Source organism: Chelonia mydas, chromosome 4 (assembly GCF_015237465.2).
Source record: "Chelonia mydas isolate rCheMyd1 chromosome 4, rCheMyd1.pri.v2, whole genome shotgun sequence".
In the NCBI taxonomy this organism is placed as follows: domain Eukaryota; kingdom Metazoa; phylum Chordata; order Testudines; family Cheloniidae; genus Chelonia; species Chelonia mydas.
The window spans coordinates 61,810,337-61,829,384 of NC_057852.1; the positions used below are offsets into that span (position 1 = coordinate 61,810,337).

The window sequence follows — 19,048 nt, forward strand, 5'->3', positions numbered from 1 at the left end:
CTGGATCCTGAGTATTTAGAGAGAATCATACTGCAAAACTTATTTAGTCTCTACAAATGATGAAATATTCTTCCATCGAAATCCAAGGTCAGTCAAGGAAATTAGAAATAAGGTCTGGGTCTAATGAAAATGAGACACAGATATGTGTGCCATCTGCATACTGATGAGACTACAGCACAAGTCAGCTCACTCCCACAGCAGTCTCACATAAAGGTTGAACAGGTGAGGGAATAAAACAATACAAAACAGTACTGTGGAACTCCTCTGGGCAGATTAGCAATTGACCAATGCCCTTGTGACCTTTCAAGTTGTATGTGCTCTTACCCTTTTTAAGGGAACTCCCCACACTTGCATTTCAACCGGTACAACTCCACTGCTAGCAGCAATTCGAGGAACACTAGTGTAGATAGGCACAGGTACTTTTATCATTGGCCACTCCTGTAGCCAGGGGAGCTGCACTTTTGATAATGCAACAGTGGGAGATTTCATCCAAAAAAAAAAAAAAAAGCCAGTGTGTAGACAAGGCCTCAGTGGTGAAAGAATGAAACCATCCAAGCAATACGATTACTCCCTTCTTACTGTTCACAGACATTTTCTTACCTTGATTCATTCTTCTGTTGCCACTTACTATCACGTTTCCTCTTTTAGCCCCAATTATTCAGACTCTAATCAACCCCATTTCAGAATCTCTCTTTTTGTCTTCTTAATACCACATCTAAAGATTCAAAATTCAGACTGTACTGTATTAATACAATATAATAATAATGATTACTTTGTACTAATTTCATATAAAGAATATGATCATAGGCATACTTGGATAGTAGAATGGAAAGGTCTATAGAACAAAGGGGATATCAGAGTCATTATAGGACAACACATACTGCTAAAATGAGTTCTTTGTGATTAAATGCAATTGTAGAGTAAAGAGAAAATGACAAATGTTCCTGCTTAAAATGGCAAAAACGGAAGTATTCTGGCAGTGGTCTGATGTTTTAAAAACCACTTTGGGTGTTTTTAGAATAGGTGCAATAAGTACAAATAACTATCCGCACACATTAAAGCAAGTCACAGGTTAATGTATTAAATCCACAAAAGCCAAAAAACTTACAGATGATGTTCCCGCAGCCATCGTCAGTCTTAGGCCAATTAAACATGTGGTTGTTTGGGGATCCACCTTACACATACACATTATCAATTACTGCTCAGGTAGGGGTCTGCTCTGATGCATAGGGAGCCAAATAGCAGACCATAGCGGCTAGTCCCTACTGCCACATTGCAGGGGTTGCTCTGTTGCTGCAGAGCACTCAGCTGGTTCATTTGTTTGCGATTTCCTGGCTCCTCCACTTCTATATTGTATGTAATGTGTGTCAGGGGAAGAGAGGTTCTAGGAGGCAGTGCATAAAGAAAAGGATTCAGTTGACATTAATATTGCAAGAAAAGCAAAGAGGGGGAAAAAGAGAGATGAGTGAATCCATGCAAATGAAAAGAGAGATGAGAGAGAAAAAGGCAGAGGGACTAACAGGGAGGAAAGGGAGAGAGAAAGGAAAGAAAAATAGGGTCTCTGGTGAAGAAAAGAAAAGTAGAAATAGATGAGACCTATCTAAAAAAACTATTGAGTGGGGCTGATGCTGCAAACTCTTACTTATGAGAGTAGCCGTCACTCACACGAGGAGTCCCACTGAAGAAAATTGGACTTCTTACATATGTAGGAGCTAGTTATGTGAGGAAAGGTTTTCTGGTTTGAGACTCTTGTATTTTTTTCTCATTACAATAATTTAAAAGAATTTCAGTAACAACTAGTCACTAACTTTTCCACAACTGTAGACACTGAGCTGGGATTTCAGTATTTGATGATCACTTTTTTGACTAAAAATGTGAGATTAATGAGGTTAATATAGCTCAAATGATCGTTACCAAGTGTGACGGGTTCGGTCACAGAGACCCACCCCCTTGGGACTGTCACCTGATGTGCTGAAATTACCTCTGAGCCCGTTTTCCCTGCCAGCTTGGGACTTCCAGAACCCTGTCTTGTTGAGCCAGACACGCTAGCCTGCTGCAACACAGACCCAGGACCCAGGCCATGCCCCCAAAGCTGCAGGCTTTAAGTGAAAACAGCGCTGCAGGTTACCTGACTCCAACACCCAGACACCCAGCTCCCAGTGGGATCCAAACCCCAAATAAATCCATTTTACTCTGTATAAAGCTTATGCAGGGCAAATTCATAAATTGTCCACCCCCATAACACTAATAGAGAGATATGCACAGCTGTTTGCTCCCCCAGGTATAATCACTTACACTGGGTTCATTAATAAACAAAAGTGATTTTATTAAGTATAAAAAGTAGGATTTAAGTGGTTTCAATTAATAACAGACAGACAAAGTAAGGCACCAAGCAAAATAAAGCAAAAACACACAACTCTAACCCTAATACATTAAAAAACTGATTACAGGTAATATCTCACCCTCAGAGATGTACCAATAAGCTTCTTTCACAGACTAGATTCCTTCCTAGTCTGGGCCCAATCCTTTCCCCTGGTACAGTCCTTGTTAGTCCAGCAGCCATCTCAGGTGGTAAGCAGGGGTTTTCTCATGACTGGCAGCCCCCTTCGTCCTGTGCCACCCCCTTTTATAGCTTTCGCACAAGACGGGACTCTTTTGTCTCTCTGGGTCCCCACCCCTCCTTCTAAATGGAAAAGTACCAGATTTAAGATGGATTCCAGTATCATGTGACATGGTCACATATCCTGTGAGACCCCAGGCTCCATTCTTCCTGGGCTGGCCCACAGGTACACAGGAAGATTTGCAAGTAAACAGAGCCATTTAGAGTTCATTGATTCTGAAGCACCTTTAATGGCTTCCACTTAATATGTTTACATCAGTAATACAAGTGTATATCTTATTCTCCTAACTTCAGACATAGAAATAATACATGCAAACAAATAGGATGAACACACTCAGTAGATTATAAGCTTTGTAATGATACCTTACAAGAGACCTTTTGGATAAAGCATATTCTAGTTACATCATATTCACATTCATAAGCACATTTTCATAAAGCATATGGAGTGCAAAGTCACACCAAGTACTTCTTAACATTGATTAAAACTAAACTACGCACTTTGCTTGAGGGCTCCACATGGTTTTTCTGCTCAGTTTCCAAGCCAAAACCCTAATCAATTCCTTGCGGTCCTGCAGTATATATGAGAGTAGCTGCTGTACTCAGCCATTTCCAGTAGTCACTAGTATCTATTAAGGGCCAGATTCTGTTAATGATAATTCCTTTGCTCACATTAAGAAGCATTTTACTCCACAAGCAGTCCCATTGACTTTACCTCAGCATGAAACAGGATATCAGCACCCAGGCCTAAATGAACAGGAGATCTAGTCCAATAGCAAATGTTGAGCAAACTCTTCACAGTGTTGTCAATGGGAATTTGCCATTGATTTTAAGAGGGGTAGGACTGGAGCCTTTATTTGTATAAATCAGAGTGATTGCAAAGCTGAGGTCAATCTAATTTCATTCCAAATAATGCTGTAGTCCTCTGAATGGAAAAGGCTTAGTTCTGTGTTTCATTTTCTTTTGACGAGGAGAGATGTTTGGAATAGAGTCCATTTAACCACTCATAACATTTTCCCACACAATGAAGAGTGGATCCAGATGTTGGTAAAAGTGTCCAAAGGAGAATTTTCTTGACATTGTCCAAGAATGTTTTCATGAGTGGTTTATTAGTAGGAAATTGAGAGATTGTGTATATAGGAAGTTGGATCTTATTATTACTATTTATTTGGCGTGAAAAAAGATTGCCTCCCCATTGTATAAGGCAGGGTACAAGCACTGAGTATCTGCACCAAAGGGAAAATGAAATTGGTTATGTATGAGGTTTTATTTAAATTAGAAGATCAGAGAGCTAAGATATTCAATGAGATATCCAAAATTTGTTGTGCACAATCTTACCAGCGATCTCTAATTTTCAGTTATTCCAGACTGGCAGATGGATTGACCAACTAAGATACAAATGTCATATTGTGTGCAATTTCTTCATCACAGATCAACAGATTTCATAACTGGATTCCATTAAAGTGATGTTGAGGATTTATATAGGAAGTGTATTAGTATAATAGTGTGCTATGATACATCTTTCTCAATACTGAGGCATCTAGGAATAAATTAATTCTTCCTAAAATCAAACCCATTTTACGATATAAGTGAAAGGTCAAAAATGTAGAAATAACCATGGAAGGGTCATGCTGCCTAAATGCCAGCTTTCCCTCAAGTGTTTAATGTTATTTGTGTGTTTCCCTCTGAATATAAGAAATGTGTTAAAGGAATGATCTTGCATGTGTATACCACTTTTCCTCCAAACAGATCCTTTACTATCTGACTGTACATATAGGAATCACTTTGCTCACCAGAGGGTGAAACATGGCAATATTTAGAACAGGGAGACCAGATAGCAAATGTGAAAAATCAGGACATTTTTGGGGGGTGGGTGGTAAGGCAGGAGATGTATAGTAGCATATATAAGATAAAGCCCCCAATATTGGGATGGTCCAGATAATATCATATAAGGTCATCTGGTCACCCTAATTTAGAAACACAACAACACAATGAAGATTTCTTAACAATTGGTCGGGACAGGAAGTAAAGAATGGCATAGCAACTGAAATTACGGGATGAATTTTGATAAATAGCCAAACTTGCTCAGCAATAGAAGCAGAGTGACAAAAAAGGGCTCTAGGATTGGGAGAAACCACCAACTTGCTGGTTGAAAATGCGGGGGAAGAAGGCCAATCAGAATTGCAGGTGGAGGTTCTGCAGGAAGTAAAATAGCAGGAAATGCCTGGTAAAACCAGTGTGCTTCCTCCAATGCAAAAAGAGGGAATAGTCTTGCATATGTACTGTTGCTGTTAGAGCTGCTGGAATATCATCCATGATTCATTAAGGTATATTGCCGTAAGACTTTTTCTTTACAAAAAAAAGAGACTATTCAACAGAGTATGTAGAGATACCTTCAGAGGGAACAAAGTAATTCTAGACAACCATCCATGGACAATATTTTAACGAGGAACTCCTGCAAAAAAAAAAAAATCCTTCAATTCTGATAAACCATGGGACCCAAGAATGTGCATGCTTGTAAATAAACTGTACGGAGGAATGGGGAGTTTATACATTTGTCTCCAATTTAAACAAAAATTCTCTTCAATAACCTTAACCAATGGGGAGGAAACTTCCTTTGCAAAAATCATATTTTAATAAAAAGTTTAGGCTTTGTTCCCGAAAACTATACTAGGACTGATTTACTACTGCGTTACTCTGGTACCAGCATAAAACCAGAGTAACATAGTGGTGAACCAGCCCCACTGACTAAACTGACAGTATAGTCTTGTATAATTTGAAGATATAAACAGGGGAGAAAGCCTTAGAGAGGAATATGGAAAGGTAATATATTTTAAAATATCTACCATTTTGAAATGCAGTGCATCCCCATGGCGATAAATGTGTTCTTCAGAAATGTATTTCTGATCCTTAAGCTCTGGCAAATATGAATTAACAGTACTCAGAAAGGGGCAAATTCAACTGAAGGCATGTCAACCACCTAAACCTCTTTTGAATTAGATATAATTTTTATATGACACATCAGGCACATCAGTGGAAGTCTATTTAACACAGTGCTTGCAGTTACCCATTTCAAAGACAAATGAAACAATAATAATATAGCCAGGAGGCAAAGAAAGTTAATATGTATTTTAAAGTTAAATTACCCTCCACTTTGCAACACATCTTTTGACTCTAAATCTGGGCTGAAAGTGCTCTCCAAAAAATGCAGGGTCTGTCATTACTTTTGTAGCCTCCCATATCCCGTTCTCCCTCCATTTGTTACTGTCATTCTTTGCTTAAAATTGTAAAGCTTAATTTTAATTGTAAACTCCTTAGTGCAGGCACCTGCCTTTTTATTTGTCTATACAGTGCCATGAGCACCTAAATGTATAAATAATAATTAAATATATTAAAAGAATGCTAAGGTTGCAAAGTGAACCACTCCAAAGTAGAAAATGCAAGAATTAAGTTTGTCTGTGCATTGAGAAGAGACACAGTCTTCCTACTCACAGTTCTGGTGTCTGGTGCCATAGCAGCAGGGATCATAGAATCTCTGGGTTGGAAGGGACCTCAGGAGGTCATCTAGTCCAACCCCCTGCTCAAAGTAGGACCAATCTCCAATTTTTGCCCCAGTTCCCTAAATGACCCCCTCAAGGATTGAACTCACAATCCTGGGTTTAGCAGGCCAATGCTCGAACCACTGAGCTATCCCTCCTCCCTACTTGCAGGGAAAGTCCTGTGTAGCCCCTGCAATTCTGGATTGGAGCATGCTGGGTTCAGATGGCATGTTTGGAGAATTTAGCTGCCAAACTCAAATGTCTTTACTGAGCACTGTGAACCAAGATTTTTCAAAGGCTTGTAACTTGTACAAATTTGGGTGGATTTTCAAAGGGACAAGGAAAAGGCACATCCCTGACACCAGCGTGACCCTGCCCGAAATCCAGTAGGATCAGGGTGACCCCTCCAGGCAAATTCCAAGTCCCTGCTCCAAAACATTGGAGGTGCTAGAACTTCTCAACAAAACAGTTGTAAGACTTTTTTCACATGGGCAACACAATGTATTTTTTTTCTAATTTCATTCTTGGGAATGAAACTTTCCAGAAAAGTCCAGCCTGAGGCACACACTTGGTATGGGAAATTTCAGACTTAAAGTTAGATGTTAATAGCAACTGAAAACAGGGGCTTATAATGGAAAGTGCTGGGCAACCTTAACTACAGATGGTCCTGTCAGCTCTGACTATAATAAATGAATGTAAATACTAGTAACAAGACACAGGGGATGGAATGTCAAGAGTGAAATCAGATTTTAGGGCTCAACCAGATTATCTGAATACATTTATAAGGCCTTTGATCAGCACTGACCTAGCCTGGCCCACAGATGCCAAGGCCAGAAGGGACCATTGTGATCACCTTGTATGAGCACTGCACAACACAGGCCATAGAACATCGCCCCCAAATAATTCCTGAAGCATCTCTGTAAGAAAAAACATCCCATCCTGATTTGAAAATTGCCAGAGATGAATAGTCCACGGGGACCCTTGGTAAATTGTTCCTAGACCTTCTTCTTTCTCTCTGAGCCTATTTCCCAGCTCTCTTCCCTCCTTCCCTGTCTCTTTGTCTCTGGTTCCCTCTCCCCCTCCCTGGCAGCCCTGCTCAGCACAGCCCTGATTGGGCCGGGGGGAGGCCCCACCTGCCGCAGAGTGTGTGGCTGGGGAGGGCACCGGGGGAGCGGCTGCCGTCCGCTGGCCAAATACACGTTTCAAACATGAGTTTGCCGGAGCTAGAAGCTCTGGGAGCGGAGAGGCGCCTTCTCCAGAGCCTCTGAGCGGGCCGGGCCGCGGCACAGGGACAAAGCAGGGGACAGCGCAGCGCTCGCGCTATGGTGAGCGAAGGCAATTTCGGGCAGCGAGATGCGCGAGTCTCTCTCCTGTGGGGCCGGACTCAAACTCCGGTGGCGCACCAGAAGCGGGGCGGGGATCAGCAGGGCGGTTTGTGTGTGGGGGGAGGGGGTGGTTGTTCGCCCTCTTGTGCCGCCCGGGGATGGGGTGGGGAGAGTCCCGCCTGCAGAGCTGAGCAGCTCCCGTGCAGCAGCAGGTGAGGAAGGGAAACAGGTGGCTCCGGGGTGTCTGTGTGGTATCCCCCACCCCCGTCGGGAGCGGCGCTGGGAAGGGGCTCAGCCCGGCCCCCCTCCCAGACTGATTCTCCCCAGTGTCCCTCTCCGGGTTTCACCCCTTGCCCCTCCCCCTCGCTGTTCGCACCCCGAGAAGTGACCGTGACCCGCCCCCTCCCCCGCTCCGTGTCCGCAGTACGGATTCGTCAATCACGCCCTGGAGCTGCTGGTGATCCGGAATTACGGCCCGGAGGTTTGGGAGGACATCAAGTAAGTGCCGCTCCCGGCGCGCTGCGAGAGACCCCGGCTCGCTCGCTCTGTCCCGGAGCCGCCTCTCCTCGGGGCAAGATGCGCCCCCCGCCCCCGCTGTTCGCCCCGCTCCGCCCCTGGCCTGCCCCGCATCGGGTACCCCCGGGGGCCCCGCGGCAGCAGGAATCTCTCCCCGTGCGGATCGTGGCTCCCTTCCCCCGTCCGGATCCCCCCGCCCGGGCACTCTCAGCGGCAGCCGCGGCTGGTTCCCACGCTCCTGAGCAGGGCGGGAGGGAGCGGAGGCAGCCGCAGCAGCCCGGGGGACACGGGTCAGGGCCGCGGGGCGAGAGGCAGCTCCCGGCTCGCTGGCGCTTCCTGGGCAGCATCGCTCAGGTTCGTGGGAAGGAAGGAGCGAGGTCGGTTCCACAGACTCAGCAGCCTCCGGAATGGGCCGATCCGAGCTCAGTTGCTCGTGGGAATGTTGCAAACGCGCCAGCAGCCTCCAGCGCTGATCCCAGGCTGAGCTCCCGGGTGAGAGTCCAGGGGCTCCAGCGCATCCCCACTCGCAGCCCGATCCCTCCTTTCACACAGCGCGGCTGCTGAGCTAGGCTACGTGCAGTGAGGGACACGATATTTATTAGTGCATAGGGAGAAATGTGTGTTGCGCGAATGCATTACGGTTGAAGATTCATCACTCTGCAAAGAAATGTGTAAGTACTAACCCTATGGCTTGAAATATGTACGGGACATGGGAAGCTAGGTTAGCTGACAAAATAACGATTTGTAACACTCTCTTTGCTTAACGCAGGCCCATGACTATATACTGAGAAATGTATAGTAAATCCAACAGGAGTCCACATACCATATATGGCTTATGTATATTTCAGATTAATATTTGAAATAATCTCCAAGCAAACTAGAATATTAAAATAGGATGTGCACTTACTGGAGCTTTGTACATTGTGCCTTTGTAAAAGACCTCACCAATTGATAGGAGATGTCAAGTTAGTGAAATCAGACTGGGTAGCTATCTCATTCATTTCCTGGGTGTGTTTTCTGAATTTATATATAAAATAAATGTACAAACATGGATTTAGTCAACATAATTATTTTATACTGTATATAATTTTACACTATTTCTTCAGTTTTATACTTTTTATTGCATATTTTCTGTGAAGAAATTGAACCCAAGGACTGTTTTATAATAATTTTTACTAAAAGTTTGCTTTTTTCTGTTAATTTCCTCAGCCTCACTATTTTTAGTTTTAAAAAGTTGTTTTTGTTTATGACTATATGCTTATGGTTTCTTTGTTGGGTTGATGGAGTTCTTTCTGCTTAAGTGGCACTAATTTAAGACTAACATAGGGCTTAGTAGTTAACTTATAAAAATCAGATGAATGTATAAACACTTGAAAAAGCTTCTCTCCAATATAAAGGAGTAGTTTTATGCATCTTATGTACTCTGTCAAGCTGCTCCTAAAATGGCTGTATTTTCAGAGGTGGCTGTTTGGCCAAGTATGCACTGAGATGGCTTTCTTGTGTTCTGTTGCTGAATTAACAGCGGGAAAAGTCTTATCTAGAGATTTAACATTAATAAAAAATGAATATTAAGGTGCACATAGCTAGTCTCTGTCACAGTATGATGGCTTGTATTATGTGCTTGTTGATCTGTGGGTTACACTGTACTGCATTTGTGTTAGTCTAGGCAAAATTAATAAGACTTCTGACAGATACTGTAATTTTTTGAGGAAAACAGCGTATTTGCTCACAAAGACTTTCCATTTTGCAATTATAGAATAATCTAAATGAAAAATTCTTCATCGGAAAATGTAAATCAATAACAAAACAAAAGACGCTGGTGTTTGCTTATTCATTACATTCGTTAGGCAGTGAACAACTTGGGGTATTAGTAACTCTAAATGGCCTATTTCAGAGTATTTCAGAGTAGCAGCCGTGTTAGTCATATTCGCAAAAAGAAAAGGAGTACTTGTGACACCTTAGAGACTAGCCAATTTATTTGAGCATAAGCTTTCGTGAGTGCATCCGATGAAGTGAGCTGTAGCTCACGAAAGCTTATGCTCAAATAAATTGATTAGTCTCTAAGGTGCCACAAGTACTCCTTTTCTTTTTTCTAAATGGCCTAATCCAACAACCATTGCTCAGGCAAAACTCCCACAGAAGTCATTGGGTGGTTTGCTTGAGTTAGGAATATGGGATCACCCCCCAATTGCAGAAAATAGGGGTGTGGGAACATGTAAATTAAACTAAGTGAAAGGTGATACTTCTAATTTTTCCAGCAATTGTGACAGTACAAGACAAACATGGATTTCCATAATGGAAATCTTCTCTACTTGAAATCAGCTGCAAAACTAGGTGAATATGCTGGGTTATGCCATTCAAATGTGATATAAATACACTTAATGGGAAATTCAGTTTCCTATATAGAAGTACTTGAGACAGCCAGTGGCTCATCAGGGCTGTACATATGGCTGTGGATTCTGTACCGCTGATCAGCGTCTCTTTACCAATCATAAGAGCATAAGATGAACCACTAAATAAATGTGAGGTAGCATGTGGAGTACTGAGCAACTGGACTGGTTATATGGAAGCCATCAGTATCCACTATGTAAGGACAGCAATGAAATTACTGAAATTCCTCTGATCTACAGGCAGCCAGGGAAGATGAGGAGAAAGGAGAGAGGAAATATGTTTTTGATGTTTGTCTCATGGCATTATGTCAGTCTGCAATGATTGGCATGAAGCAAATACCATCACAGGATGTCAGGATGTTGTGCAGTGATTATTGTCTTTTTGACTTTGCTGATAAAGTGGCTCCCCATCTTTTCTACCATTGACTTAGCTATGTCTGCGTATACGTTTAAAATAATGAAAAGTTTTCTGACAAAAAGAATAAAGGACATCACAGGGTAATATTAATGGTTGTGTCCCATTGGTAAAGAGGAAATACAAGAAGGAAAAAGTCCATAGATATTTGTCTTACTGTGAGTAATGTTTGGTTTATTGTCTGTCCACACCCCTGAGAGACGTAGCGAGGCCAACCTAACTCCAGGTGTAGACAGTGCTAGATCGACGGAACACATTGGAAGGCAATTGAAACCTTGTTATGTAATGGAGAAGAATGTAAAATATCACAGACATACATACATATGCTATGCACTTGAAATATTGCGATTAAAAACTGTAAAAACAAACCAACCAGAAACCAATAAAATGTTTCATTGTGTTACAAAAATTATATTTGTTTGTTTTGTTAAAAACTGGCTGTGAAATGTTATAATTTTGGAAATTATTCTATAAGATATCAAGTATCTCAGAAATTTTGGAAACCTTGGGAAACAAATAGAATGCTATTCTAAATTCAGTACAAAGAAAGTAGTTAAAAAAATGCATTTGTCTTCATAAGGCAGATATATTTTGACTGGATTTTGCAGCTTTTGTAGAGATTCAGAAAGTGTATTCAGCATACACACAAACTTTTTATTTTTTTAAAACAGCTTCGGAATGGAAAATACAAGCTTTTAAAATATTTGTAAATGGTTTACTGGAAAGGCTTATTGGAAACTAAAATAAGATATATCTAGAAATCTTTAGGTGCCATGTTGCATATTTTCTTAGCAATTCAAAACTGAGTTATGAAATGCTAACACTTTTTGTTGCTAGTCAGACATTCAGTTCTATCATCACTTTTCAAACCATTTTGTCTACATAGTTATGACAACGTTACATTTATTCAATTGTTTAGCATTATATTGAAGTTTTGCACCAAATAAATTTTAAAGGACAAAAAAATCGAGCCATTTGATGTAACATTTGAAGATTCCTTCTAGCAGGTATTCAATAACCTGACGTGGTTTTAAAATGTAGAGCTCCAGTAGGTTTTAAATGGACTATTTGTACCAATGGTACAGAATCATACTTATTAGATAAATGTGATACTTTAAAATAATATTTAGAGCTACAGCCTCGATTCAGGAAAGAACGCATCCTTTTGAATACAGAGCTTAAACACACACTTAACTTTAAAATTCTATTGGAACTTAAGCACCTTCTTAAAATCAAACAGGTATGATGGATTTAAGCACTTGCATCAGTGCTTTCCTGTACCAGGACCTAAACCCTGAAGTTATTGGTTGTTTTCCTTTAGTAAAGACTCCAGAATTTACTGAAGACAGCAGTTAGTAGTATTAATTTAAATTCTTGTTTATTGCTCTGCTAGTATGAAGCAATTGAAGAGACTGTTCTATCATCTCTAATGAAGCCTTTTATACATGCTGCACAGCTATTGATTACTACTGATTAAGTAATGTGCTGTTATCCAAAGTTGTTGCTCCTGCTAATGTCATTCTGAGATACACAGCTAGTGTTCTTTAGACATTCTTGGCTCCTCATTTATTTCAGATAATGTGTATTGTGTACGTCTTCATTCTTCCATATGTGGAGTTTGCAGGAGCTTTTGTTTTGTTTTGAATTTTCTGGTAATAATTTCTAGATGGTAGATTGATCTGACATCCAGTTGTGTGTGATGCAGTGGGATTTTTTCTCTTAAGGAAAACAAAGTGAAATGCTTTACTGCATGATAGTCTAAGTCAGAGCCGTACTATTCTATAGGGGTAAATTTCAGCTCAGGACAGAGGGCCCACACAAGGTTCTGTGCACCATTTCAGCTCCATAAGATGACTTTTAGGCTTTACAATGATTAGGGTCTTGCACAGGCCCTCTACCTTTAGATGAATTTCACAGTAAAAAAATGTGTGAATTTTGAGGGAGGAGGGGATTTTATTTAACAACTGAGCCTGCTGGCAGTTGCTCTTATCATTTTTTCTTTAATATTATGTTATGACCTTTATTTTATTTAAAGTAGCATCCATGCCACCTCTAAACATTTTTTACTTCTTTTCTTTTTAGCTTTAGGGCCTGTCACAGGGTATGATGCCCCGCACTCTGCCTCTTACTTTGCAAGCAGTCCTCATACACTCCTGAGTAAGTTCACCGCAGTGTGCTTTATTTACAAAGTCTTTGTACAGTTTTGTGTCCCCACAGCATAAGACTGTCCTCAAGCTTCTACCTACTCTCTAGGTATGGGGAGAGGGGTAAAGAGATCTCACTTCTCTGAATCATGGGCTTCTTTGCCTGCTCTCCCTCCCAACCCCCTCTGTTTCCCTTCCAGTCTCTTATTTAACAGCCCCCAGCTGATGAGCTGAATCTCCTTATTAACTGGTTAATTACGCAATCCTCATCAATTATCTCACAATTTGTCCTATGTGGAATGCTTACAAAGTGCACAGAATGATCACCCAGCTCTGGGCTACTCCCATTCTGTCACAAGGCCTTTTTGACTGATCTCATTTTACTAGAAATCTCCCTTTCTAAAATTTAGCAAGACTGTTACTTTTTGGTATCTTACCTGACCATTGGATGTTGAACCTAATTTTATTGTGATCCCTGTTACTTAGTGACTCAGCTACTGTCACTTCTTGAACACTTCTGTGTGTTACTTAAGACTTAGTCAAAATTAGCATCTCCTATTGTGTGTGCTCTAGATATAGTTGTTTCAAGAAGCAATCACTTAAAGTGTCATTAAATTGTTTCTCTGAATCTTGTCTTGTTGTGCCATTAGATCAGTTTATATGTGGGGTTTTTATCATTATTATCATTTTGTTAGATTTTGCTGCCTCTTTGATGGTACTCAGTTGCTTTTACTTGATCTGAAGGCCAGTAGTATAGCCTTACTAGTGTATTTACATTCTTACAGCTTGGGGTTTTGTCCATATAGGTTCAACTGTGTGGTCCTCTCCACTCACAATTTTTATCTCTCTGGATTCTATGAAATTCTTTAAATACAGCTACTCCCCAGTCTCTTTAACCTAGTCTGTCTGTCTTATGTAGTTTATAGCGAGGTATTACAGTATCCCAATGGCTTTTGTCATTTTCCCCAGGTCTCCGTAATGCCTGTTATCTCAATGACTTGCTCCACTGCAGGGCATTCTAGCTCACCTGTTTTTGTTTTTAAACTTCTTGCCTTTGTATAGAGACATTTATAATATTTATTCTTGAGTAGGAGCCAGGTTTTTTTATTTAACGCCTCAGTTTAGTTTGTTACATTTTCCTTTTAGGGCCCTGTTACTACTATTGTTTATTTGTAGTGCAGTAGCACCCATAGGTCCCAATCCGCATTGACACTCCCTACTGCTGGATGCTCTACAAATATATATACCCTATGAAGATTCAATACCTGCCAGGAGGAGTTTACAATCTAACTGAAAACAAGATGCAAGTGCGGGTAGGGAGAATAAGGATAGCACAATTACATTCAACCAGTTATGTAGTCAAGTGATATGAATAACTTGATAGTTGGGGTTCATTTGAAGGATTTTTTAAATTAATAAATAAGATCAGCAGTCTCTGACTGTCCTTCATTCTAGCCAATCTTACTGGGCTGATTTCTTGTAGATGTCACAGTAGAGGTGAGCCTTGAGGATGGATATGAATGAAGAGAAGGTAGTGACTTTATGTATTATTTCACGGAGGCCATGTCCTGTGTAAAGGACTTGGCTCCACTTCTCAGGCATTGTGCCTTGTCTGAGTGCATGTGGTGACTATTCTGTATCTTTTTAGGAGATGCAGCAACTTTCTCCCTCTCCAGCTGCAAAAAGGGATCGACACCCTGAAGAACTGTGCCATAGAAGCCACTTAGTTTTCATTTTAGCCTTATATTTCACTTTGGATTGATGTAGGTGGAAACTGTCAGATTTGTTCAGGGAAAGTTGATTTCTCTCTGCATCAAATGCAGAAACTGTTTACGTGTGGAAGAGCTTTATGATTGCAGAATACCTTAGCAAGATTTTCAGTTTATTACATGGAAAAATGGCTAGTTCTGCATTTTTGTGTAATTATTTCTGTGATTAAAAAACAAAACAATATACAATCATATTCTCCTTTCTTGGTTATGGGTTTTGTTGCATGCTTTCACTAAAAGCTGTGCAGCTCCCTATTCATCACTGCATGGACTCCAAAGCCTAAAATATTTGTTGCAGGGCCAGTTTCTTTAACTTTCACTGCTGAAAATGGCCAGAGTTCCATGTATTTTGAGAAAATATATGTCAACCCAACTTTTGACTGCTCCCATTTTCCCTAAATTGTTTCCCCTATTGTCCATTTAGTTTGCTGAAAGTACAAAATCACTCAACTTGTGTTCTGAAAGTGCTGCACTAATTGAAATGTGGTGGAATGAGACCGTGTTTGCTGTTTGGCACAGACATTCCTGTAAAACCCAATCAGAACCAATCACAAACATCATTGACCTCTACGGTGTGGTTTTCAAGATAGAATTTTGGTTTTCCCAGACAGGAAGAATGCTCTGAAGGGAAGGACAACCATGTGGTAAAGCTACTCAGGAAGTCTGGATTCAATTCCTGGCTCTGCCATAGATTTCTTGTGTACCCTTTTGCAGGTTCCTCTGTGCTTCAGTTTCCCATATGTAAAATGGGGATAGTAATACTTCCTTTCTCTTGATGTTTATCTGTTTTATTTATTTGAGACTGTAAGCTCTTCAGGGCAAGTATTGTCATTTACTATAATATATTTGTACAGGGCTCCGATCTCAGTCGGGGCTTGCTAAGTACTAATACAAAAAAATAATACAATCCATGACAGACTTAGACAGTAAAACTAACATGTGCAAGGTAACTTTAGTGCACTATCTCAGTCAAAGAAGCACAGCTGAGGCTAGACAACAGGGTAATCAATAGCATTTCCGTTTAAGCAAAAGCTAGAAAAGAGTTTGCATTTGTTGACTGAATGCAAAACACATTGATTGCATGTAAGCCTAGCCAAAATTAAGAGAAAAGTAATTAAATCATCTCTTTCTAAGCCACAGGCATTCCACTGACTAGAGCAGATTAACATAGTAGATCTTATTCCGTTAGGAGAGCACAGAACGGCATTAGAAAAATATGTCTGTGTTGCTTTAGCATTGGTCCGTACAGTACAGCAGAACATGATTTTCCACAAACCTTTTCTGAGAACACTTTACAGTGTTAAGTAATACCATTATAATTTTAGATAATAGATAAGGGAGGAATTAAAAGGTAAAGGGAAGCAATAAAAGATGTCTTTTCAGATTGGCTTTAAAGATTCTAGGTGGCAGTAACTAGAGAAGATTCCTCTTGTTCCAGTTGTGGCCAGATTTTGGTTAGGGACGAAGTACCATGGAGCTAGATGAGATGAGGAAGTGAGAAGAACAGTAAGCAGGAACAAGCTCTATGTAGGAGGCTGGAGGAAGTCCATGGAGAGTTTTAATAGCAATGCAGGCAATTTTAATTGATTCTGAAGTGCCACACATGTTTGATTCTGAAGTATGATGTGACTGTTTGTACATGTGAGGAAGCAGGTAGAAGTATTCTGCACATACTGGGAACTGGCTTTTGGGGAAGTGAAAGAAACAGCTGCATTAATAGTCTGGATGAGAGGAGATATAGGCATTGAAGTAGATTTTATCTTTAGTAATTGGAGAAAAATATCTACCAAATGCCAGATTAAAAGATAAAACTGCACAATCTTCCAAAAGATAAAACAAAGGGAAAAAAGCTATGTGTATACTGATATAGGACGCATCTCTTTACCATTTGCTTATTATAGTATACAGGGCTGTAGACTGGTACAGTTTGCATCATATACATGGGAAGTGTAGCTCCCCAGCACTTAAACCTGTCCAACACCAAATCTGAAAACATTGCTCTCTCTGTTTGAAAGATGATGCTTAAAGTCAATACTTTTACCAATGTATAGGATTTACCACTGCTCAGAGCAGTCACTGTGTGGCTCTTCCAGTATAGCAGGGTGAGGCTGAAAATTCTTAACTGAACAAGAACATTGAGATATATGCCTATTTTAATACCCTTGAACATGAGACTTATCTTTAAAAAATCAATGCCATTTTAAAATGGTGTATTCAGAATTTTATTGCTATTGCTGTAATTTATGTACTGTGGATGGCTGGTCTATCTGATGTTAGAAGAAGAATGTGATAGGCGAAGTTCTTATGCAAATGTTTATATAACATATCACTACTATTTTATTTCAACAGTTACTGTACAACTAGTGGAAAACATTCATAATCTTAAGTCAAATATTAACAACTGCTTTCTGAGCCTCAATGCTAAACTTAGGTTTGGCTTTTAGTTACAGAGCTGCATTACTTTGGAATTCACTCCTGTTGTCAGTTTGATGTACTACTAGCAACGGAGGATTTAATCCTCTGTTATAAACAGAGTTGAAAACTCTGTGCAAAGATTTTTAATATTAATGTGTTATAAAGATAGTTGTAATGCTGTGGTTATGCACTGCTGCTTCATTTCTCTGTCGCCCTAAGACACCCTTGGGGATTAGATATTTTGTCTCGATGGAAATTTCATGGTGCAAATATTTTAAATACATTACAAAAATTCCAGCCTGATCTGGGCTCAAAACAAAGAAATAGCAGGGTTCTGATTCTGGCTCCACCTGTATGAGTGAACAAAGCTGTAGAGGATGCTGAAGACTTCTTTCCTCCCTGTATTATGTACCTACATAGAGGACAGTCACAAATCCTAGAGCATAAATACCACAAGATTCAGAATACTGCCAGCAGCATTAGATACTCCAAAAGAGGTAGTGTTGGGCCCTCATCCTGCTCCACTGTGGTACCCATTGGAATTCTAGGGTCAGCGCTGGAATGGAGTGTGTGCCGCCCTTCACAAAAGAGATGTAAGAGCTGCTTCTTAGCATGCTTTCCCCCTGCGCTTCTGTCCTCTGGGAACTAGCACTCATGCAGCATTCCTGCACACCAAGTAGCAGAGCTGCTATGTCTTCTCCAACCATAGGCTGTCTCTAAGAGATTTTATAGAATCCCTGCTAGCACGTATGTGTGTAGTCTGAATTTTGGATTTTTCATTGTGTCATTTCATATGTGTCTATAAACAGATGGCTCCTTACATAACACACACAATAAGGTTTAACCATCCTTTATGGGGTTTCTAATGTAAACTTCCTACCAGAGAAACTGATTCAGTAAAACATTCCTATTTGGGACAATACTCAATTACATGCTTAACTTTAAGCATATGTGTAAGTGCTGTCCTGAATAGGAATGGATTAAGCGGTTGTCTAAATGCTTTCCTGCAGCTGGGTCGGGGTTGTTCCTGGGCTGTTTTTAGGGTTGTTCTCCTCAGGATTCCATCCCTACTCCCTTCTGTCTCTGATAGACACTCACATTGCTTTATATCGTGGCTTGGAGCTAATTGTAGGAGTGCCAGTGTGAACCAGTAGAGGAGCTGTGAACCTACGCATAGATTCTTAGAACCGGTCTTCCTGTTACAAGACCACCAAAGAGCCATCAAATTAAAATCAGCTTTTGATCATTTGGCTGGAATCTAACTGGTAACCTATGATGAGCATGGTAAAAAAAACTAGATAAATAGGTAGAAATTTTACATACCTCATTATGATTCCCAGAGCCATCTAGTCTCTTAATATCAGAGTCTTCAAACAGTCATTATCTTATTACCCAAGTCTCCAGTGTAATGAGACTTCTGGAAATTCATTCTGTCTCTAAATGTAATGAAATAATAAGTGCCTCGGCAACAGATGACTTACCCAATTTATATCTTAAGAAAATAATGAGTAAGCACAGAAATTGCTTTATTTTTAAAACAGTGAGTGGGAAATAGTGTTGAATGGCTATAAGTCCGATAAAGCTTAAAATTATTTTTTTATCTCTGTTCAGTACATCTATTATTTCATTAGCTGTTGGGTCAGACAAAAAAAGGAGCCTGCCAATTCTATGTCATGTCATAATACTCTTGTCAAAGTCCCTAGGTAGGCTATCCCTTCTTAGACCTTCTTCCAGTCCCCCATGCGCTTCACTTCTCTTTGGGATGGGATCCCGTAATCCAGCTGCTCTCCGAGGGGGTCTCTGGATTACACCCCTGTTGTTGCCAACAGTGATACCTAGTGGGCCCAGTGGATTTGGCACCTGAAAAATTTTCCTTTGGGAGACTGTGGAAAGTAATAATATGCAGAGACACAGAAGC

At 40.5% G+C, this 19,048-nt stretch overlaps 1 protein-coding gene across 7 annotated transcripts in view; it reads left to right on the forward strand.

Annotated features, from left to right (window-relative positions):
• The first annotated feature begins 7,287 nt into the window (after nucleotides 1–7,287).
• The window catches only part of GUCY1A1 (guanylate cyclase 1 soluble subunit alpha 1), a 47,808-nt gene continuing 36,047 nt past the window's right edge, over nucleotides 7,288–19,048 (forward strand). The window contains exons 1-2 of one of the 7 annotated variants that reach the window (XM_043545887.1): nucleotides 7,328–7,481; nucleotides 7,906–7,979. The gene's annotated coding sequence lies outside the window, so the exon portion shown is untranslated. Of the gene's footprint in view, nucleotides 7,482–7,656; nucleotides 7,694–7,905; nucleotides 8,669–19,048 lie in introns of those variants that run through there. The other 6 variants (XM_007071268.4, XM_037897453.2, XM_043545889.1 and 3 more) reach the window with 6 other exon arrangements.